Source organism: Canis aureus, chromosome 11 (genome assembly GCF_053574225.1).
Source record: "Canis aureus isolate CA01 chromosome 11, VMU_Caureus_v.1.0, whole genome shotgun sequence".
Classification (NCBI taxonomy): Eukaryota; Metazoa; Chordata; class Mammalia; order Carnivora; family Canidae; genus Canis; species Canis aureus.
In genome coordinates this window covers 12,876,234-12,900,488 of record NC_135621.1, presented here as the reverse complement: position 1 = coordinate 12,900,488, position 24,255 = coordinate 12,876,234, and the positions used below count along the sequence as shown (strand labels likewise).

Genomic DNA, 24,255 nt, shown 5'->3' with positions numbered 1-24,255 from the left:
GAAAGCAGCATCAAAAATTGGGTAACATTTGGCAAATATGGGTAAAATTAACAGCTGTTCAGAGCTGTTTAGTAACTTGCTCGAGCTCATACAGTAAGTGGCAGAGATGAGATTCAAACCTGAAACCGTCTTGACTAGTAAATTGGTCTTCTTCCCACGTATTGTACTTGACATAGAAGGCACCTACACATGGTGATTCTTAACAGTGTCAAAACATCTTTTTCTTTTGGAACAACCCTTGTCTGTAATTATTACCTGTAGAGTCTTTCTTTGAGCCTTACAGCTAGATTAAGGCTTTGTTTGTATAGAGCAATCAAATAGTCCAATCTCAGCGTCTAGTACTGGCAACATTTCCTGGGAAGTCAGTAACTGGACAAAAGTGAGTCACCTGGAATAAAAGAAAAAAAAATGTGAAGTGAGAGGGCGTTTAATGCTTTGTCTCTTTTTAATACAACAAATTAAACAATTTGAATTCTGAGTAGAAAGAAACAAGTGAAATGTTATTTCACTTTTCAAACCATGTTGAATTAATATCCTAGAATTTTTACCTTCAGATGGTAATGAACGAGCAGCATAGGAGAGCTGCAGGTGGAAGAGGTTGAGAAAGAGCCTGTGTTTCATCGACTGGTAAGGGAGCCAAGGTGATATTTTGACTGGAGAGGAGAATGGTGATATTAGAGAAGCATTACCTCTTTTGTAGTCAATCTCCTCTCCTACGCACATAGGACAATGATAAAGTTAAAATGTTAAAACTGAAAACCAATTCATCTGACTTTTTTGTTCACATGCTGTGATGCTCGGCCACCGGGAAGCCAGATCTACCGAGATGGGCATCTAAACACCTAAATTTCCTCGTTGTGCCATGTGTTGGGTATAGTGGTGAACCAAAGCAGTGTGGTTCTTGCCATCACGGAATTTATAGGCTAATAGACATAAGAAGACATAATAATTTCGTATAACAGCATGTGAGGACTCTAAAGATATTGCAAAGAAAATTCAGCAACTCGAAGAGAGAAATTTTGCCTCCAAAAGGCCCATGGAACTAGCCCAAGGTTGGGAGTATTCAGGGGGCACTGTGGGAAGAGAAGACAATGGAAAGAAAAAACTAGGGCCCCAGTGCAGTTTTCAGCTAGGTAAAGGTAGCGACTTACATAGGAGACACACCACTCTCACTGGGGCTACTGGTGGTGTGAAATAGGAGAGAATGCCTGGGCATTAATGCTCTGGAAGGGGTACCACTGTGGTTTAACGCAAACTACCTTTTGTTCGCTACTGGTGACTTGAGGCAAGGGTCTATGAACTCGAGCAGCCAGTCACAATCACTTTCTGTGAAGAGGCTTTCATAATAATTAGAAATTATATTTTTCATTTATTTATGTAATTGAAGTAAAATGAACATGAAATTAACCATTACTATATCCACCATGTTGTGCAACTGTCATCTCTATTTAGTTCCATAACATTTTCATCACCCCAAAAGGGAACCCCATACCTATTAAGTAATTTTCCCTCATTCTCCCTCCTCCCTGTCTCTGACAACTACCAATCTTTGCTCTGTCCCTACTGTGAATTTACCTGTTCTAGTTACTTATTATAAGAGGAATCATATAATATATAATCTTCTGTGTTTGGCTTTTTTCATGTAGCATAATGTTTTTCATGTTGTCGTATATATCAGTATTTTATTTCCTTTTGTGGCTGAGTAATATTCTATTATATGTGTATACAACATTTTGTTTATAATTATCCATTAATAGATATTGGGCTGTTTCAACCTTTTAGATCTTGTAAATAGGGCTTCTATGAACCTGTGTTGTCATAGTCCATTTGAACTGCTAAATAAAATACCGATCGGGTGGCTTATAAATACAGAAATCTATTGCTTTCAGCTGTGGAGCCTGCAAATCTGGGATCAGGGTGTCAGCATGATTGGGTGAAGGCCCTTTTTTGGCTCTTAGACTTCTTGTATCCTCATATGGTGTAAGAGGCTAGGGAACTCTGTGGCTCTCTTTTATGACACTAATCCCATTCCTGAGGGCCCTACCCTCATAACTTAATCACTTTCTAAAGGCCCCACCTTCTAACATTATAACATTACGCCTTAGGATCCCAATATGTGATTTTGGGGAGACACAAATATTCAGACCACACCATGTGTGTAACCTGTGCTTGTTTGAACACCTGTTTTCAATACTGTTGAGTGTATATCTAGGAGTAGAATTAACTGGGTCATATGGTAATTCTGTTTAACTTTTTTGAGGAACTACCAAACTATTTTTTACACTGGCTAAACGATTTGACATACCCACCAGCAATGAAAACAGTTTCAATTTCTCCACATCTTTGCTAACATTTGTTATTTTTCTTTAAAAAAAACTACAGTCATCCTAATGGTTACAAAGTGGTACCTCATTGTGGTTTGATTTATATTTCCCTAATGATAAGCATCTTTTCCTATGCTTGTAGGCTATCTGCATATGTCCTTTGGAGAAATGTCTACTCACGCCCTTTGCCCATGTTTTAATTGGGTTGTTTTATTGTTGTTGTTGAGTTAGCACACTAGTTTTTGAACCGTGTAGTTCAGTTGTGTCATGATGCAAATCTAATCCTCACAGCAGTCTTAAAGGTGGGATGTAGTCAGGGAGAAGAGAAAACAAAGAGCACAAGAGGGGTTGAACTTAGGTTGTGGCTGAAAGGGGATAACACACAGCTTTATCTTCCTGTATAACTTAGATGTCACAATTTATCTTCCTTGATAACTCAGAAGAGGAAGTGATAGCTTCGGCATGGCACTTTAATGGATACCATTTTCTGAATCTGTGACCTCAACTTTGCTCTCATGGCCATTGTGTAGCTTCACCATAAAGAGCTACCATTTTTTTAGTGCATGTCCTCCATATAACTGACTGGGTATTTTTTTTTTTTTTAATGTAAGTCTTTTCATGTCACATCCCTGCTGGTCTTTTAATGGCTTGTCATCCTACAAGATCTTCTGTCTTTCCTTTCAAGTTAGCATCTTTTGCTGTCCTCATTTGCACCCCACCAAATAGTCACGTCACACTACTCTTAATTTCTGGCCAACCTCTTTCATTTGCACCCCACCAAATAGTCACGTCACACTACTCTTAATTTCATGGCCAACCTCTTTCATAACCTCGTGCTCAAAACAGAGTTCCTGCTGCCTGGAATGCATTAAAGGACTCCCCTCCACCACAGGATTACATTGTGAACTTTTCCCTGTGTCATAAAAATACCCCCAAATTGGCAAATAATGTAGTCAGGGGAAAGAAAGAGAGGAAGCTGTCATTATTTACATACCTCATCTTACAGCCTGGAATATCCAAGAGAATCAACTGGAAAAACTAAGACCACTTAGTAGTCAGATAAAAGATTAAAAAAAAATCAATCTCCCAATCACCAACAGTAACCATGTAGAAAATACAAGGGAAAGAAGGCAATTATTCACAGTAGCATCAAAAACTATAACACACTGTTGGTGGGAATGGGAACTGGTGCAGCCATTTTGGAAAACAGTATGGAGATTTCTCAAAACGTTAAAAATAGAACTACCCAATGACCCAGCAATTGTACTACTAGGTATTTACCCAAAGGATGCAAAAATGCTGATTTGAAGGGGCACAAGTATACCAATTTTTATAGCAGCATTATCAATAATAGCCAAATTATGGAAAAAGCCCAAATGTCTGTTGACTGATATAAATGGATAATGAAGATGTGGTACACACACACACACACACACACACACAAACGGAATATTACTCAGCCATCAAAAAGAATGAAAATTTGTCATTTGCAACAATGTGGATGGAACTAGAGGGTATTATGCCAAATGAAATAAGTCAGTCAGAGAAAGATAAACACCATATGATCTCACTCATATGTGGAATTTAAGAAACAAAATGGATGAATATATGGGGGGGGGGAGAGAGAGAGGGAAACAAATCATGAGAGACTCTTAATGATAGAGAACAAACAGGGTTGACAGAGGGAACAGAGAGATGGGCTAGATGAGTGATGGGCATTAGGGCACTTGTGATGAGCACTGGGTGTTGTATGTAAATGATGAACCACTGAACTCTACTCCTGAAACCAATATCGAATTGTATATCAATTAGCTGGAATTAAAAACAAACTATAGGGATGCCTGGGTGCGTCAGTGGTTGAGCATCTGCCTTTGGCTCAGGTTGTGATCCTGGAGTCCTGGGATTGAGTACCCCTCGGTATCCCTTCGGGGAGCCTGCTTCTCTCTCTGCCTGTGTCTCTGCCTCTCTCTCTGGGTCTCTCATGAATAAATAAATAAAACCTTAAAGAAAAAAAAACAACCAAAGTATAAAACACCTAGAGACAAACTTAATATGTGAATTCATACTCACAAAAAAAAGTTTCTGGACTGTTATTTAAGAATAGAAAAATAATGCCTGAATCTGCAAAAGTACAGTCCATGTTTCTACACAGTGTCATGTGGTGAGGAGCCTGAGGTCTGACCACTCGAGTCCAATTCTCTCCTGGGTCATCTCAGAACAGTTGCTTCATTCCTCTAAGGTATGACTGGTTTTCTTTCTTCCTTCCTTTCTTTCTTCCTTCCTTCCTTTCTTAATTTCTTTCTTTCTTTCTTTCTTTCTTTCTTTCTTTCTTTCTTTCTTTCTTTCTTTCTTCCTTTCTTCCTTCCTTCCTTCCTTCCTTTCTTTCTTTCTTTCTTTCTTTCTTTCTTTCTTTCTTTCTTTTCTTTCTTTCTTTCCTTTTTTTCTTTCTTTCTTCTTTCAGATTTGTTTATTTGAGACAGAGAGCATGAGCAGGAGGGCAGGGCGTGAGAGGGAGAGTGAATCTTAAGTAGAGTCCATGCTGAGTGCAGAGCCCCAGGCAGTGCTGATCCTATGACCTGGAGATCACTACCAGAGGTGAAACCAAGAGTCAGATGCTCAGCTGATTGCACCACCCAGGTGCCCCTAAGGTGTGGCTTTTTTGTTTGTAAAAGGAGAGTAATAATATTTGTTAACTCCTGTGTCAAGGATGAGAGTTGTATATAATGATCTGACTAAATAAAATGATCTGTTTAGTACACTCAGCCCAGTGCCAGGCATATGGAAAATACTTAATAGATTACCTATCATACTAAAGATGCCAATTATCTTTAAAATAGTCTGTGCATTTAATGCAATTCCAATTGAGCATTTGTTTTGGTTGTGATTTGTAATTTTACTGAGCGCTTTACAGGGCATTGTTTTTTCATTTTCTGTTTTTGGAGTCATGTGTCTTCTAAGTTGTGGCTGTCTCCCAGCAGAAGTGTTTTGCTTTTGGTTTTGCCTTTGCTTTTGCTGCATATGGCCCCATATATATGTCTCTCTCTCAACCTCTCTTTTTTTCCTTTCTTCTTCTCCTTCTTCTTCTTCTTCTCCTCCTCCTTCTCCTCTTCCTTCTCCTCCTCCTCCTCCTCCTCCTCCTCCTACTTCTTCTTCTTCTTCTTCTTCTTCTTCTTCTTCTTCTTCTTCTTCTTCTTCTTCTTCTTCTTCCTCTTTTCTTCCTGCTTTCCTGCCTCAAGGTCACAAAGATACTCTTTGTGTTAAATCCTAGAGGCTTTATTGTTTTACCTTTCACACTTAGATCTATAGTTCACCTGGAAATAATGCCAATATCGTACTGTCTTAATGTTAAGTCTTGATATCTGGAATAAATCTTCCCAACTTGTTCTCCTTCAAGAGTGTTTTGGCTATTTCTGGCCTGTTTCTTTTCCATATAAATTTAGAATCAGCTTTTTAATTTCCACTTGAAAAAAAAAAGCCACTGGGATTTTGAACTGGAATTTTTTTTTAATTTTTATTTATTTATGATAGTCACACACAGATTGAGAGAGAGAGAGGCAGAGACACAGGCAGAGGGAGAAGCAGGCTCCATGCACCGGGAGCCCGACGTGGGATTCGATCCCGGGTCTCCAGGATCGTGCCCTGGGCCAAAGGCAGGCGCCAAACCGCTGCGCCACCCAGGGATCCCTTGAACTGGAATTGTACAGAGTCTGTAGATCAATTTGAGGAAAACTGACATCATTTCAATATTGAGTTTCCCAGTCCTTGACCATGATACACTCCTTCGTTTATTTAGATCTTCTTTATATTCTTTCAGTAATGTTTTCTAGTTTTCCATGTGGAGGTTTTTATGGTAATTTCTTATCTCGGGGTTCCTATGAACCTACATATGGTACAGTTTCAACTTCACAAGGTGCTATTTTTTCTTCCAAAAGAGGTTCTGGGTTATGGCAGGCTTATTCATGACTCCTCTGGTTCTTAGACAATGTGTTTCTGATCCTTTTTTTGATGGCCACGTGACAGTCCCAGCTGCTCGCTCACGCCCTCCTGCACACTGAGGTCTCATCTCCTACTCCTGCCTGCATGGGAACCACAGGCCTGAGACACTTGGGCCTCTAACCAAGACAACCCCAATCTGGCTCTCCTTTCCCTCTATGTTGGTGGCACCTGTGGGTTTTCCTCTCCCTCTTTTGAGGTAGTTATGTATTTTAGATATTATTTTGATCAGAGTTGGTTAGGAATTTCTATTGTTTAGTGTGGGAGAGGGAGGCCTTGATTTTGGCTTAGAATCCCATGTTCCTGGAAATCAATGGCAATAATACTTGTAATTTTGAAAAAAGATCCGCTAATAGAAGAATAAATAAGAGAATGTTGTAGATCCAAATATAGAAAGTATGGAAAGATTGCTATGTCACAACACTAAATGAAAAATTTCACAATAATATGCATAGTTTAATTTATGTAAGGACAATACAAAGCAACTTTCTCTTTAAAATACTTAAAGCAATAGATTTAGAAATCCCCACACAAAACTGTTCATAGCGGTTACTCTTAACCACTATGAGTTGGGGTGGAGGGTAGATGGTAAAAGGAAACTTTCAAGGAATTTTTCATATCATTTTTTACCAGGAAATTTATTATTTGTTTACAAGCAATACAACTTACATTACTTTCACAATTTATCAGTCAAGCATGTTCCCCCTATCAGCTCAGACCCCAAGCCCTTGGCAGCCTTCAGAGCCTTGCTCTCTCCTCACCTGCTTGGCATCTGTGCTCCACCTGGCTGTATCTCGGTCCCTTGAGAATGCCATTCTTCTCTCCACCTGAGGGTCTTAGTATTTGCCATTCTGTCTATCATCTTCTTACCCCACCTCTCTGATTAGTTAACTAAAACTCATCCTTTAAGGCCTCTCAGTTTTTACAACATATCCTCAGGGTAGCCTTCCCTGAACTTCAGACCAGGTGATGTTCCCTGTTATATGCTCTTCTAATATCCGACATTTCTCTTTTGCAACACTTCACACAACACTAATTAAATAATTTTGAAAGTAGTTGTATCATGCTGGAGAACTCCAGTAGAACATAAGCTTTGTTCTGTCAGGGACTAAGGATCTCATTTGCTGATTAATTCCCAGAACCTAGTAGAGCAACTTGAACATAATAAACAGTCACGGAATCAACAAGAAAGTGAATGAGACTTTGAATTGTGTGTCACTCCTGATTCCCCTAAGTCTCTTGGTGGAAACTTAGGGATCTGAGGCTCCCATGTTGGGAAAAATTAATTCCTTTTCTGTTCCTGCTTAGGACTGCACAGATTTGTGCAACGTAGGCCATGTGGCTCTGCAGTCCCTTATACTGTACTCAAGAGTGTGTGTTGAGAATACCATCCATTTTATGGATGTCTTATCTAGAATTCCCACTGCCTGTAAGTCTGCCCATGAAAAAAGGAGGAACCTAATAGACCTCTAGTGATTTCGGTAAGAAAGGTAATTATTTCCTGTGCTGAGTGTTGCCTGGGAGACAATCACTCTATCCCCAGGAACCATTTCCTTTATGCTTGTTTCCAGGCTCCCACTATCCAACATCTTCAACTTCAGATGCAAGCTGGTCTTTTGCTGTCTCACTGGAGTTTCACCATTGGACAATTTCCTGTCCATGGATCCTCATGAGATTATGCTGAAATTTCATTCCCAGTGTCATCAGGAGTGAAGCTAAATAAATTGAACTCTAGAGAATGTGCTTTAATGCATAAGAACACAGCTAAGTAATTGCTATACTGAACAAAGGAGGAAATTAGTGACTAGAAAACTCATGTTGTAGGATAACTCATTTCCAAGCAAAATCATAATGGGACTCACCTAAGCAGAATTAAACTTTTATGAAAAAAATTTTTAAAAGACCAATTCGGCCATCAGACTAAGAGAAACATTTCATTTCACTTAACTAAAAGGTCAGAACTTTTTGATGTCCCAGTTACATAGGCAGTGTGTTATGCACATGCTCGTCAGAACATAATGGATGACTTCAGTTATATAAAAGTTCAACCACATTGAAACTCCTGCTGCATGATCCCTAGAGGAAAAACCCTTTTTGCTACTCACTTTATAATCAGATGTTGCAGCTATCCACCCGATTCTTTTGAATGATTTCTAAAAAGGAGAGGCCATCGGTTCAGAGGAGCCATTTATTGCCAGTCAAAGGGCGATTAGCAAATGCACGTTACCCTGTAGGAAGCAGAGCCCTTCCATTCTCAGAGAAAAGAGATGATAATCGGACTTTACATATGTTTCCCTTTTTGAGATACAGACCACAGAGTTTGTTTATGACTATCTTTAGCATGAACAGGAAACTCGCAATGAAACTCAAAAGGAGGGGCATAGAGTTAAAATGTCATATAACTCATGAGAAATATGTTCTAAATGATCCAGTGGCTTGAAAAAGCCCATTTTAAAACATGAGAATGATGCAGCACAGTTATGTTTTCAGTAGCAGGGAGGGGAATTGCTGTGCCAACCATACTTTCTGGCCCTGTGACTGGCTGGCTGCTAGGTATTTGTCAGAAGAGCTGGGTGGGACCACGGCTGCAGGCTCTGGCTGTGGAAAAAGTGTTGCTCTGTGAGAAACTTACGAGTTTTGATAAAGGTCAAACCAGGAATGCTGATCTTTAGCAACACCCTAAACCTACCCTAACCTCAGCACTAACTTTAAGAGGGTACCGACACTCTCCACTACTCTTATTTCCTCTATGGGTAATTGCTGCTCCAGGGGGTATCCCCATTGGTCAGAATAGGCCAGGTAACTGCTGTTGCAACAAAAGATACCTAAAATCAACCAAAAGCATTAGTTTAGGGATGACTGCTGGATGGTGAGAGAATGTTTTCTGAGGCAGGAAGAATGTTGCTCTTTCCCTTTGAACTGGCGATGGACTACAGCTGAGATGGTGGCTGCCCCATTCACCTGGCTTCTAGGATGAGGAGATGAGCTGCATGGCCTCAGCTGACCTGAAATGCAAATAAACTTTTGGGGTTATAAGACACTAAGATTTAGCAGCAGAATCTGGCTTAGCCTGACTAATACCGTATCTACTACAGTTTTACAGACGAATAGACAAATGTTCATACAGGTTAAACAGAGGACTCTAGTCAAGGGTCAGGGAAACCACGCATGAGCTCTATGAAGATGTCAGGCTGGTTTTCATTTGTCTCTGAAAGAACCATGGGGGACATCTATTTTTCCACCAACTACTGAGTCTTCAGTCTGATGAGGTCATTCTGATCCCTTGTGCCCCTGGGAATAAGCATCGTCTTTTTCAAGGAGAGCAAAATCAACTTTTTTTTTCTTTTTGGTTTAGGATCACAGGTAGGATAACCAACCATCCTACTTTGCCCAGGACACTGGGACTATCAGTGACAAAACCAGGAAGTCCCAGGCTAACTGGAATGAGTTGGTCATCCTAATTACTGAGGTGATTATCTCCTGGGAATATTCAATAATTATGTAACATAAGCTCCCATTACACCTTACAATTCTTTTCATCGTAATATTACATTATGTTGTAAATGATTTAGATTGCTCAGTGTCTGTCTGCCCACAAAACCCTGAACCTGAGACCAAGGACTGTTTCTTGTCCATTTTATAGTCCCAATACCTTGTATGGTGCTTGCCACTTCGAAAGATCACAGTAAATATTTGTTGCATGGATGAATGGATGCTATTTCTCTGTTGTTTTCCATTACAAAAACTGGTGTGGTATGATTGGCTTTTTCTCCTTTGAGGATCAATTCTGCCTGGAAACTAATTTAACTATAAAGAAAGGTAGAAATCTTCCTTGACTGCAGATACAGGCTGGCATAAAGTTTTAAGTTTAACCCACAGTGTAAAATTACATAAACCTAGCACTGAGTTTCAGCATAAACCAATTCCTTATTAGACTGACTGAATAATTGAATCTCCTTGTTTGGCATTTGTTTAAAGACAGAAGGTCATGGGACAAATGGTGGGTATTTGAGGCTGTGGAAACATATGTTATAAATTTGGTTTAGCTGTTTCTGGTAACTGGGATTATTGTGACTGAAGACCCAGGCCTCCCAAGTCTGCCCTCCGCCCTTGGGAATGCACAACAACATGCCCTCCAAAACCAGAGGCAGGGAGAAAATGTCCATGGGCACGTCTCACGGATGGACTGCACTCATGCCCAGTTAAGGACAGCAAACTGTGCTCTGAGAAACTTGCTCTGGAGAATTAGGTCCAGGCCTCATCCAGCTGGATATTTTCATAACAGGCCTGTGAGGTGTTCTGAGAAAGCATTTGGTAGTTCTTAACTCCACTTACAAACTAAATCCTCAGACATCTTTGTTTTCGTTAATCACCCATAGTGAGTCTCTCCTAAGTGACTAAGCTTTTCTGAGAAGTGCTTTAAATTCTATAAAGAGGCCCTGTGGAGTGGTGGGAGGATCACTGAACTTGTGTTAAAAAGACTTAGAACAAATTCTATCCTTGGTTTCCTCATCTATAAAATGGGTTTAATAATACCTACTTTTCTTATCTCCTAAGATAGCTTATGAGGTTAAAGCAGATTAAGTCAGTGAAAATAGTTTGACTAAAGTGCTGAACGAACATAAGATAATACGCATTTCCTACCTCTATCATTTACTGTTTCTTCTCATCCTATACAAAACCTACCTAAGCTTGCCTTCTGTTTTAGGACTTCTTTTCACTTATATGTTATAAGTGAATATGTTCCTTATCACAGGAAGAGAATAAGCATTTACTGTGTGTTTTATATGTTCATTGTCTTCATAATGGTACTTATAGCATAAGTACCATTATTTTTAATTGTACATACAAACTTTAGTTCATAGTAGTTCATGTCTCAGGTCATGCAGCTAGATCTTAGGTTTAAACTCAAGTGTCAGGATCCCTGGGGGGATCAGCGGTTAAGCACCTGCCTTCAGCCCAGGGCCTGATCCTGGAGACCCGGGATCGAGTCCCGCATCGGGCTCCCGGCATGGAGCCTGCTTCTCCCTCTGCCTGTGTCTCTGCCCCACCCCCCTGTGTGTCTCATAAATAAAATCTTTGAAAAAAAAAGTAAACTCAAGTGTCCCTATCTCATCGTCCGTGTGATATTTCTACCACATCATACTACCTTCCAAGTATTAATGAGTTTCCTTCTTTTGTTTCTTTTGTATCTTCAATTTCATATACAAGTTCACCTTGGGCTTGATCACAACATTATGGTTCTTTTTTTTTTTTTAATTTTTTTTAAGGTATTTATTTATTTATTTGTGATAGTCACAGAGAGAGAGAGAGGCAGAGACACAGGCAGAGGGAGAAGCAGGCTCCATGCACCGGGAGCCCGACGTGGGATTCGATCCCGGGTCTCCAGGATCGCGCCCTGGGCCAAAGGCAGGCGCCAAACCGCTGCGCCATCCAGGGATCCCAACATTATGGTTCTTAAAAAAAAATTATTTATTTATCTTAGAGAGAGAATGTAAGAGTGAGAGTGTGGGTGTGTGTGTGGGGGGGTGGGGAGTCAGAGGGGGAGGGAGAAAGAAACTCAAGCAGACTCCACACTGAGTGTAGAGCTTGATATGGGGCTCAATCTCATGACCCTGAGATCATGTCCTGAGCCAAAATCAAGAGTCAGATGCTCAACCAACTGTGCTACCCAAGCACCCACAAGATTATGATTTTTAAAATTTTGATCATATTTCCTCATCTTTTATCACTCCAGACTGAAATGTCCTGCTTATTCTGGCAGTACTCTCTATTTCCTGGATCTCTGTACTTGCTTTTATTTGGACGTTTCTTGAGCTAGAACAACTAAAGTTGCATGTATTATTGCAGGTGCAGGCCCTCCGGGGTTGGGGACCCAGGCAAGATAATGTTTCCAGATGTATTGCCAATATTGACCACGATACCCAGGTTATCATTAGCCATTTGGGCTGAAGTAGGGCAATTCCAGTGGAACACCTCCCAGCTATAACCAGAAACCATGTGGCCAGCCATCAGGAAACATAATGTTTTGAGGTCTCTAAAGCTTTTTTCATTTATTTATTCAACAAGTACTTAAAAAGCATGAACCCCGTGCCAATCTCTGTTCTAGTTGCTGTGGGTAGGGTAGAGTATAAAACATCCCAAGTTCCTGTTTCTATAGAGTATATTAAGTAATGTGGAGAGACAGTTGACAGAAAAATGTATAATATGTTAGAGGTTTTTACAAAAGCTGTCTAACTGGCCTGCCTGTCTCCAGGAAGGCAGCAAGTACTATGTAGGAAAATAAAGCAGGGTGAGGGGAATAGGGAAAGACTGGGCAGGGGCTTGGCTTCTCTATGTAGGATGGTCAGGGACATCTGTGATAAGGTGAGTTCTGAGCAGTAACTTGAAGTAAAGGTTATCTCTGAGAAGGACATTCCAGGCAGAGAGAATGGCAAGAGCAACTGTCATGGGGAAGCTACTTAGCATGTGTGAGGTGTGCCAGTATAGCTGGAACTACGTGAGAGTAGAGGGGACTGGGGAGATGAGGTAAGAGATAAGGTCAGAGCTTGAAGATTAAGGAAGGGCAGGTCATGCATGGTCATGTAAGTTATGGTGAAGGACTTTGTGTTTTACTCCGCGAGGTAGGAAGGTATGGGAATATTATGCACAAAGAACTGGCCTCATCAGACTTACCATTTTAAGAAACTCACTCTGACTGTGAGTCTGGTCTGCAGAGAATACACTGTGGGAAAGGAATGGCAGAGGCAAGGAGGCCAGTTAGACAGCTCGTGTAATAATCCAGGTGAGAGATGATAGTGGCTTGGATGGTGGCTCAGGGCACTGGTGGAGTTAAGGGCAAAATGTCATTTTGTCCTGGATCTAGACTGGATATGAGAGAAAGAGAAGAGTCACTGATGACTTCAAGGATTTCAGCTTGAGAAATTGTAAGTATTGGATGAATGGAGTCCTCTTTTATTGAGATGAAGAATACTCCGGGAAGCATGTTTTGTGTGTGTATGTGCATGTTTATGTGTGGTGGCAGAGAATTGGGAGTTCTATTTAGTGTATTTGAAGTTTGAGATTCTTCCAAGTAAGGACTTCAAGTAGACAGCTAGATATGTGTTCACAGGAGAGGTTGGGGCTGGAGTTTAAGTTTGGGATCTTAAAAGCCCTGGGGCTAAATGAGCTCACCTAAGTAGATAGATAAATCGATAAGAAAGAGGTCAGAGCACTGAACCCTGGAGCACTTCAACGTACCATTTAGAGCTGGAGAGACAGATGGAAGCAGTTAAGAGGAGCAGTCACTTAAACGCTGTTTTGGTGGCTGTGTGGCAGCAGCTACTGTAAATACTGGGTTCACCTATTAGAGATCTGCTCCCAAAGTGGGAGACCACCGGGATATTTATGACTGTATACATGGCCACTACACAGGATCACTGAGAAAAAGCACACAAAGAAGACTCCTGGCTTATCATTAAAAAACCTGCAGGAGATTGGCAGGATGGAAAATTAGGTTGAATTAATTTAGATTAGGAAAAATTGAGTAGAAAGCAAAGAAATCATATATTCCTGGTAACATAAACATAACTATGACAGAAACAAGAAACTCTTGATACTATGAGTATATAAATTATTCACATGTGCACTTGTAAATGCACAAGATTAAATGTATCAAACTGCATATTAACAAAATCGTCTATACAATACATGGTAAATAAAGTTTGGGTTTGGAAACTTTTTTTCTCCCCTCTCTGATTGCAATTGGTGTTTAGTTTTTAGGTCACCCCATAGAAAACTTTTTTAACCCATGATGTTTCTCAGAGGTAGATCTGTTTACTTTTCAACCATGTTAAAAGTTTTCAGTCACAATTCTGGATAGCAGCAACTACCTCATTTGATAGACAAAGCCATGTGTTCAAGAGGGGTGAGATAGTAATAGATTTTCAAAAAACATATTCTCCTTTTATTTCTCCCTGTACCTCCCCTGCCCCCAAATTTGGCCTATCCCTATCCCTAATTGGCCAGCCAGAGGTAGGGGAAAGGGAAGTAGAGCCAGAGAACAAAGAATTAAATTCTTGGTTAAATTTGAAAAGTCTTGATCTTTGTGTAAGAGAGATTTAAAAGAACAGTAGTAGAGATAAGGCTTCTCTTGACTGGGTCAAAGACTCAGAGCAGGAATTGGACAGGAGATGGGAGGCTGGGATAATGATGGGGTACTGAGAAGGGGTCCTTCCTTGCACCTCTACCCCATTATTTCCAAAGACATGAGTGGGGTAAAAGGTAGTCAGCTTCTCCAAACCTCATATACTGAAGCCCTATCCTCTAAGTCCTAGAAGTAGCTCATTATTTCCTCTGGTTCAGTTTTAGGGGAGGGACTCTGGGACACGTCTGTCACCAATGAGACCACCAGGAATGTCCAGTTGGTGGACACAGTGGTGGTGGTGGGGCCTTGGTGAAGAAACACAGTGGCTTTGAGCCTTCTTCCCTGAGGGGCAGTGCCTTTAGGACAAATGCTCTTTTCTTCCCTTCCATGTGGCAGATTAGCAGGGTGGGCTGAGGCTGCCCCTGTTTTGGAAGGGCACCTGCCTTTGGCTAGTCTAGTGGCTCAGTTTGGCCTCTTTTTTGGATGTCTTCATCTTCATCCTTTCATACATTTTCTTGAGGAGCCTCCTTTGTGCCCACAAATGTAGTTTCATATCTGCTCCTTGTATTCCAACACTACCTCTACGATAGCACTGGCTTTACTGCACTATCTACTTGTCTATCTTACATACCAGGTTGGGAGCCTTTTGAAAACAAAGACCAGGTTGCAACTGTCTTTATAGTCTCTGATACCCAAGATGGACCCTGGGTCATGGTCAGCAAGCGATCAGATTGATTACATTACAAAGGAAAACAAATTTATATACCCATTTCTATGGCCTGAGTGTTGCTGTGACTTGCAATAAGCACTTTCTGTTGGACAGATGTTAAACAACAATGACTGTAACCACTGACAGCATGTCTTCTCATCTTCATTCTATTCCCTGCCCTTCAGATAACAGATTGAGGCCTATTTTCTCCGGAAAGCTGCTGCTGCTGATCCATCCTACAATCTGCCAGTCTCCTTTTTCTTAAGACATTTCCTGTTATCGGTTTGTAGCCATAAATACACATTCCTAGATTTTATAGTCAGTCTTGTTTCTTGCCACATTGCTTTCTTAGAAATCACATCTTCCATAAAATGGAACATTTTCTCCTCTAGCGCTGATGTTGCAACTCAGGGCTGACCAAGGACTCAGTGTCACATAAGGTATAGTCATGATCGATCACATGTCAAAAAGACAAAGCTACAATCACAATCCTCTCAAATAATTTAGCATAGTAAACATCAAGCTTAAGGCCCATAAAGTAGTCATAAACACACATTGATGATACAAGGATACCTAGAATTATGTTAAATCAGAAAATTCAGCCCTATTCTATCACAAAGTTTTTCCTAAAATTAATATCCACATTTTTCAAATGAATATTTTCAACACATTAATGAAAAAGTTTGTTCCACTTTCACATTATAAATGGAATAGTGGAGGATTATTTTGACAGTGTAGACCTTTTTTTTTAATTAAATATTTTATTTATTTATTCATGAAATGACACAAACACACAGAGGCAAAGGGAGAAGCAGGCTCCATGCTGGGAGCCTGATGTGGGACTAGATCCCAGTTCTCCAGGATCACACCCTGGGCCAAAGGCAGGCACCAAACTGCTGAGCCACCCAGGGATCCCAGTGTAGACCTCTTGTAAAAGTCCAAGCAAGTTGAAAGTGTAACTTCATAAGGCTTCATAGGCTTCCATAACTTGGAAATGCCCTTCATAAGTTGTCTTCTCCAAAGCAGGGCTTCTACGTAATTCAGTTGATCCTGTATTTGCACCCAAATTACTAGGCTCAAGAAATGTTTCCTGTAGTTTATGACAATAGTGGTGTTTCTTTTCTCCTCTGAGAACCTGACCCAATCTCTCTAACCTTCCTCCTCTCCTTTCCTTTTTTCTTATTGAAAGCTAAAGGCAGAGTTGCTTGATAGAAGACCAAAGCAGAGCAAGAGAGACACAAAGTGGCCTTAAATCACTCAAACTCCACTTCCTTCTATAAATTATTCCTCTTTGATTTAATTTTTATTGTAAAAGCAATAAAACAACTGCTGATTGTGAGCAAACTTAAAAACAAAAAAAGGTTCAAAACACCTATGATGTGATTGCTAAGAGGTCTGGCTTACTTAAAATTCAACAAAACAATTCAGTCCACATTTATTGATGGCCCACTATGTGCCAGGCCTGATGTGTATGCTCAGGAGATGCTGAGACAAAGGTGATAGATTGGCCTTCTGGGAGCCTGGGGGAGGTATAGGTATTAAGAAAATAGCATTTAAGGGGTGCCAGGGTGGCTCAGTCAGTCAAGCAACCAACTCTTGGTTTGGTTCAGGTCATGATCTCAAGGTGGTGAGATCCAGCTCCACATCAGCTCCATCCTCAGTATAGAGTCTGCTTAAGTTTCTTTCTCCCTCTCCCTCTGCCCTGCCCCCTTTCCCCTGCCATTGTCAAATAAATAAATCTTGAGAGAGAGAAAACAACATTTAAGCCTAGTCTTGGGAACTTCCTATAGGGTAGTAGCAGACTAGGGTGATCCTCTGTGGGATATTTTGACCATGGAATTTGTGGGTTTTGTGATTGATATTGATTTACAATCATGTCTGGTAAGAGGAAGGACATTTAGAAACTAATAAGAAGCTTCTGTGTTTTCTAATTTTTTTTTTTTTAAGAGAGAGAGGGTGGAGGGGCAGAGAGAGAGAATCTCAAGAATTTCCATGCTGGGCATGGAGCCCCATTCAGGGCTTGATGTCACCAACTTGAGATCAAGACCTGAGCCAAAATCAAGTCTGACACTTAACCGACTGAGCCAGCCAGGCGCCTCACTTCTCTGTTTTCTAGTGAGATTTGAGTATTAAAGTTTGCTTTGTGTTTAACCAAGAAAAATCTCATTATCTCATTGATAACAAATAGGATTATCACAATGTTTGGTAAAGGCTGATATTATAGGCAATGGGGAATCCAATTAAGGCAATACAAGGGTGAGACAATGATGTTGAGGAAATAATCTCTTTAGCCTTGAAATTGTGGAACATACCAAGTAATCATTCAAAGAGGAACCAAACTAGATGGCCTACCCTGGCTTTATATAGTTTAGCTATTATTGCTCTCAGAATTTTTATGAGTTTTTTTGGGGGGACAGCAAGTTCCAGACATCCATAAAAATAATACATGTCCATGTGCATGGTAGTGTCTGGGAGAAACAAGTAGCATCAGGGATAAGATTATTTCCAAATGATCTATCAAAAGCAAGCCATGCAAGTAAAGAATTAATGAATGCAATTAAGATGTTGACAATCAGACCTAATTTTGTGTGTCTGAAAAGTTGTTGCTGTGTGGGTCACTTATTCACCTTTTGACTTATAAATAATTCTCGAGTGGCTTTTGATCTTTCTGATTATGGATAAATGCCATCAGAAACAAGACCCCAGAGGCTTTCTTTTTCTCAGGGGTTACATAGTCTGTATTTGGAACCATGGCTCTGAGCTTGTTTTTTATATATTTTGCATAGAATGCAGTTCTAAAAATAGCATGTGACCTCAGTGGAAAATTAAGTGAAACCATGAATTGTCTCTGTAAGCATAATAATGCTCTAGAAGTAAAAATATGTGCAATGATCAAGAGGGGGACCTGAGAGCTACCACCCCTCAAGTCTCCATTGTCAAGCAAGAAGCCTTCAACAGGACCATTCAAGAGAAACACAGAAGTGCCATGGGGTTTGAGGGCAAAGGGATAGGCACTGGTCCTGGGCCTGACTGCACTGAAGGCAAGGGACTGGGGCTAGAGCCACTTGCCTACTGCCAGAACACAGAGAAACAGTCTTTATGAGGAATAAGCTGCACTTGCATTCACAATGACTGACAAAAGAGTGTGTAAGTTTCTTATCGACTGGACAGGGGAGTCATAGGAGCCTTTCCGGAATCCTGCTCAAGAAGATATGGAAGAGAGCAGTTACTCCAGAAGAAGTGTGACTCTGGGTGGTTGAAGGCAGAACAAGAGATCAGAAGCCAGAAGAGAGACATAGCCTGTATCAGTTGGCTCTTCAGAGGGCTCCATGGGGGTATCGTGAGATTGCACAAAAGAGCCCCCTTCTTGGGAACAGTCAGCTCTAAAACTCTTCAAGGCCACAGAACACTGCTGGTCTATCACAAGAGTACTGGATAGATAAGTCACCTCCTCCTGTTTACCCTTCTTTTTCTCCCTCCATCCCTGGGGGAGCCAGAGACAGTACTGGGAAGGCACAGAGAGAGGAGCACAAGGCCAAGAGACACAGGAGAAGCCCATCATACCCCTTCTTCCCCACTGATTGTTGCCCAGCCAGGGGAGCTGAGAAGCTTTAACTGTGAATGAGGTTCGGATTATTGAATTAAAATCAGACTATTCTTCTGACTAGCAGAGACGAAGGGACTGTGCACCAGAGTGTTCAAAAGAGTTTATAGAATCTGCCTAAGATTTCATCTACTTTCCATGTAGGGAAGACACAGGCCTCAGAACAGAGTCAGAGAACTGGCTGAGAGAAATAATAGAATCCTTTCTCTAACTCCAGTGTGGGGACCTACTTGTTCAATGTACCAGTTATGCTTGTTTATGGATTTGTTGCCCTCTTTTTAAAAAAATTTATTATTTTTTTTATTGGAGTTCAATTTGCCAGCATATAGCATAACACCCAGTGCTCATCCTGTCAACTGCCTGCCTTAGTGCCTGTCACCAAGTCACCCCAAGATTTGTTGCCCTCTTTATACTGAGAGCTTCTTGGGGTTAGAGACCATATGCTATATTCATCTTTACAAATCTTGATGAGTCAGTATTGGACACATAGCAAATGTTTGTTGAATGAATAAATGAACAAATTAATTGATAAATGGGGGGTCATTTAGTGTAGTGATTCAGGGTCCAAACTTGGGCTTTGACATTTATTAGTTGTGAGTTCTTCAGCCAGTTACTTAATCTTACTATAACTTAACCAGTTCTATAACCTTTTACTTCCCTTGTAAAGTGTTTTATTTAATTCTTTTTTAGGGAAAGAAGGGTGGAAGGAGAAAGAATCTTTTTTTTTCTTTTTTTAAGATTTTATTTATTCATGAGAGACACACAGAGAGAGAGAGAGGCAGAGACACAGGCAGAGGGAAAAGCAGTCTCCATGCCGGGAGCCCGATGTGGGACTCGATCCTGAGACTCCAGGATCATGCCCTGGGCCAAAGGCAGGCACTAAACCGCTGAGCCACCTAGGGATCCCCCTGGAATGAGAGAGAATCTTAAACAGGCTCCACACCCAGTGCACAGAGCCTGACCTGGGGCTCGATCTCATGATCCTGAGGTCATGCCTTAAGTTGAAATCAAGAGTCAGAAGCTTAACTAGGCAGCCCTTAAAGTATTTTATTAAAGTACAAAATAGTACTTAGCTCACAGGATATGAGGATTAGATGTGATATTATGCATATATAATGCTGAGCACAGTGGCTGGTATATAGTCAACGTTCAACAAATGAGAGCAACAATGACATCATTACTGTTGCTGTAGTTAGGGATGAAGTTGCATTAGTGTGCACAGACCACTCCTCCACGTCAGCTGGGCCTGGTGTCCTTGATTTTTTTGAAAAAAGATTTATTTATCTGAGAGAGAGAGAGAGAGAGAGAGAGAGAAAGAGCAGAAGGGGCAGAGGGAGAGGGAGAGAGAATCTCAAGCTGTCTGCTGAGTGCAGAGCCCCATGGATGCAGGGGTTGATCTCATGACCCTGAGATCAGACCTGAGCCAAAATCAAGAGTCTGACACTCAGCCGACTGCACCAACTAGGTACCTCAAGTGTCCTTGATTTTGATATAGTATGTCCTTGACCCCAACTGGGCCTGCTAACTTTGATGCCTGAGTCTCCCTGTTTTACCTCCCTTTCTGCTAGGTTGGGGAGGGGCAGCAGTGCTGCTCCATTGCATAGAGGAGTCCTAGCTGGTGGACTCAGTGCTTTTTTTTTTTTTTAATTGAAGTATAGTTGATATGCCATGTGCATTAGTTTCAGGTGTATGGCATAGTGATTCAACATGGACATTTAATTAAGCCTTTAGCTTGCAGCCTCCTCTAGAACTGAATCATCACTTTCAGAGGTATATGGAACTTTTTCTTCCGAAGTCTTTCTGGGATTCTGTAGCACACACCAGTTTACTTCTGAGCTTCTCCCAAAGCGGTTCTTGTTCCTTGGCTTTGCAAAGTCAGTTACCACGGACTGTCCAGTTCATCATGCTTTTGCTTCTTCTTTGTCCTTGAGTATTAATGCCTTAAATAAAATCCTTTTATCATCACATGGGCAGAAGGCAAGGGAGATTGAGAAAAATCTATAATAAATCTGAGTGCTCAATATACCAGGTATAATTTGAAGTAGGTGTAACTTTTATAATAAGAAAAAATAATTGTGATTGCAAAAAAGAATTGAGGGGCGGTAGGATGGCCAAGTTAGTTAAATGTCTGATCCTTGATTTCAGCTCAGGTCATGATCTCAGGTTTGTGACATCAAACCCCGCGTGGAGCTTCACACTCTGGGCATGGAGCTTGCTTAAGATTCTCTCTATCCCTCACCCTTTGGCCCTCACCCTGCCCCAGCTCGTGTGTTCAGGTGTGTGGATGTGTGTGTGAACTCTCTCTCTCTCTAAAAAAGAGTTGAGTTGGAAATATACACTGTATATGAGCATATTTTCTACATATAGTTAATACTACAAAGTAATTCATGCTATTTTGCAAAATAAACTACGTAGACAGTAAGTGCATTAGTATTTTGATAAAGTAGCAATTACTAGGGGTAAGGTTATCAAAGAAGGCTTCATGGCAGAGATGGCAATTTTCCTAGACTCTGAATAACGAGTAGAACTTGGATTTCTTAAGGGAGCAGGCCTCTATTTAGCTCGTTTCTTTATTATGTGCAAAGCAGGATATTATCTAGTATAGTAGCCATTGCTTTGGCTTCTCAATATGCTTTTTCCTTTTTAATTCCTTCATTTTGATAAGAAATGAATTCTCACTTGGAGAGAAGGAAACCGGCACAACAGAGGAAAGCAGAGCCTGGAGACACAGAACTGATGATAAGACTTGAGCTCCATCCAGCTCCATCTAAAGCCAGAACGCCCCTGGACTTCCAAGTTGCAAGAGCTGATAAATTCCCTCCCACTTTTTTTTTTTCCTTAGGTTGATTTTAATTGGGTTTTAGTCACTTTCATCAGAAAGAGTCCCAGCTAATAAGACAGAGTAATGAGACAGTATTTAACTCTGCATTTTAGAAGAACATCACAGTGGGTAGAGCTAGACCTCAATTTATAGTCTATTGAAATTACAACTTAAAGGTTGTTTCTCATTAAGCTTATTGGTGGTAGATAATTCTTATCCTTCGACTCAAGGCAGTGTGGGAACAGACTGGTGTCTGCATTTTCCCTTTGGAGCTTGTTATTTTTCTCATAACAGATGAATTATTTGTAAGCAAAAATTAAAGATAAAAATCAATTCCCATCATCTTAAAAAAAATATGGTGAACATGTCCCTAGAGTTATGAAAGCTGCAGAGCAATTCATCTATGGAGTGCTGCTGGAAAGCAGAGCCCACCAAGCCCCCGGAATTCAGGGTTAAAGGAAATGATAGTTATATGTTTATTGATTAGAAGTTTTGGCTGCAGCAGCCAGGGCAAAGATAGCAAATCTCTGGGTGATCTGGCAACTTACTTCATAATAATTAACTAATAACAGCTAATTAACACGTGAGTACACACGATAAGTCTACTATTGTTATGTATTACCACAAACCTGAATAAGTACTGCTGTTGTCATCATTCTCATTTTTTAGATAAGAAAAGTTGAGGCACAAAAGTATTTAGGCCAGAATAGGCATCCAGGCATCTGATGCGAGTAGGACCCCTTAACCATTACACCACACTGCTACCTTATTAGTCACCCCACAGACACACTCATTGTTGTAGCAGCAAGTCTCAGGTCTCCACTGACAAAGCAAAGAGTTTGGGGCAAGAGACAAAATTACTCGGATAATCAGGAAGAGGGAAAAGATCAATTTCTGCTGAAATGCATTCTTTCATTTGCTTTAATTGTGGTGAATTTTTCTTGTGAGGCTTTAAATATTTTTCCATGAATGGTTATTAGCATTATTGATAAAGAATAAAGAGAAAGACAGATAATGATTTAATAATGCCTTCTTATTTGGAAGGCAATAATACTTGAAAACTGTGGTTCTCACCCTGGGTGCAATTTTGCCGCCCACAGGACATTTGGTAATGTCTGGAGACCTTTTTGGTTGTCGCAGCTGGGAGATGCTACTGGCTTTGAGTAGGAAGACATCAGGGATGCTGCTAACCATCCTACAATGCACAGGTCAGCCTCCACAACAAATTGTCTCCAAATGTCATTAGTACTCAGGTTGAGAAACTCTACCTAAAACAACAAGAATTTGTTGACTATGCTTTTAATGAGTCATGTAGACATCACTTTTCCAAGCTCAGAAAAATTTGAAGACAGGAGACAATATATTATCTTGGCAAGCACAGGACATAAAAATAAGTTTATGGAAATGACACAGTTTACACTGGACATATGAATAGAATGATAATCCAAAGTTTCTCATTAGAAAGAAAACTTATCTTTCTTTGTGGTTTAGAGAAGTCCTCTGTGGTTTAGAGGGAACAGTTTCAAACTGCCAGCTTTTAATTATTGAAAAAAAAATTTCTTATGATAAGATAACTTAAATTCATCTGCAAATGGCCTTTGCTGACCTCCCATCATTCTTCGAGTATTTCTCAATGGCCAGGACTTTAGTAACTCCAGTCAGACATATTTGATTAAAAAAAATAATAATAAAAAAGAGCACCTAGGTGGCTTAGTTGGTTAAGCATCTGCCTTTGGCTCGGGTCATGATCCCGGGGTCTTGGGATTGAGCCCCGCATCTGGCTCCCTGCTCAGCAGGGATTCTGCTTCTCCCTCTCCCTCTGCCTGCAGCTCCCCCTGCTTATGCTTTCTCCCTCCCTCTCTCTCTGTCAAATAAATAAGACCTTTAAAAAAAAGAAATTTTTATCTAAGTGGAAAAATAACATAATTTAGACTTATTAGTATAAAGACCAAAATACACTATTATACTTAGAAATCAGGAGACTCAGTACTTTTTATGAGGATCTTAGTCTCCTTAATTTGAATATTTCAAAACTAATTATATTACGAAAATTGAATGCCACACACCAATTCACTTAGATTGTATTGATCGTGATGAGCTAATTACTTTAGATTTATGATCTGAATAATTTATTATTGTGCAACCCACCCCACATTAGTGGTTTTTGCAAAGTAGTACAGCAAAGCAATCTTTTGCCAACTTCTATTCATGTTTGAAGAAGAATTTCCTATACATATATCAAAATCTGTCACCACAGACCCCAGACATGTCAAGTTAAATAATGCACTGACAGAGATATAGAGAACATTTATAAAGGGAGGTTCCTTTCTAAATGGGAATGATTAAAGAAAGATGCATTGTTGCAGTTAAACAAAAGTCTTACCACTGTGACTCTGCCTTGAATGCTGTTCCCAGAAGGACCTCAAAGGTATTATTCACATAATCAACTACAGGCAGGACATATGCTTCTTTGGTTCTACTGGAGCCAAGTGGCTATTACAGTTGTAGGTGAGAACTAGGTGTAGTATTGAAAGAAGAGTGGGATGAAAAAGAGGGAGAAGTTTTCACTCATTCATTCATTCATCTACTCAATATGTATTTTTTCTTTCCACCTTTAGGAAGTATAATTGACAAAAAGTATATATATTTAAGGTGTATAAAGTGATGATTTGATATATG

The 24,255-nt window shown here is 40.4% G+C and overlaps 1 long non-coding RNA gene across 2 annotated transcripts in view; it reads left to right on the top strand.

The window, feature by feature from the left end:
- The window catches only part of LOC144323375 (uncharacterized), a 142,619-nt gene that overhangs the window by 5,752 nt on the left and 112,612 nt on the right, over positions 1 to 24,255 (top strand). The window contains exon 1 of one of the 2 annotated variants that reach the window (XR_013388806.1): positions 12,841 to 13,243. The exons of the other annotated variant lie outside the window; for it this stretch is intronic. This is a non-coding gene — a long non-coding RNA (uncharacterized LOC144323375). Of the gene's footprint in view, positions 1 to 12,840; positions 13,244 to 24,255 lie in introns of those variants that run through there. 2 annotated transcript variants of the gene reach the window in all.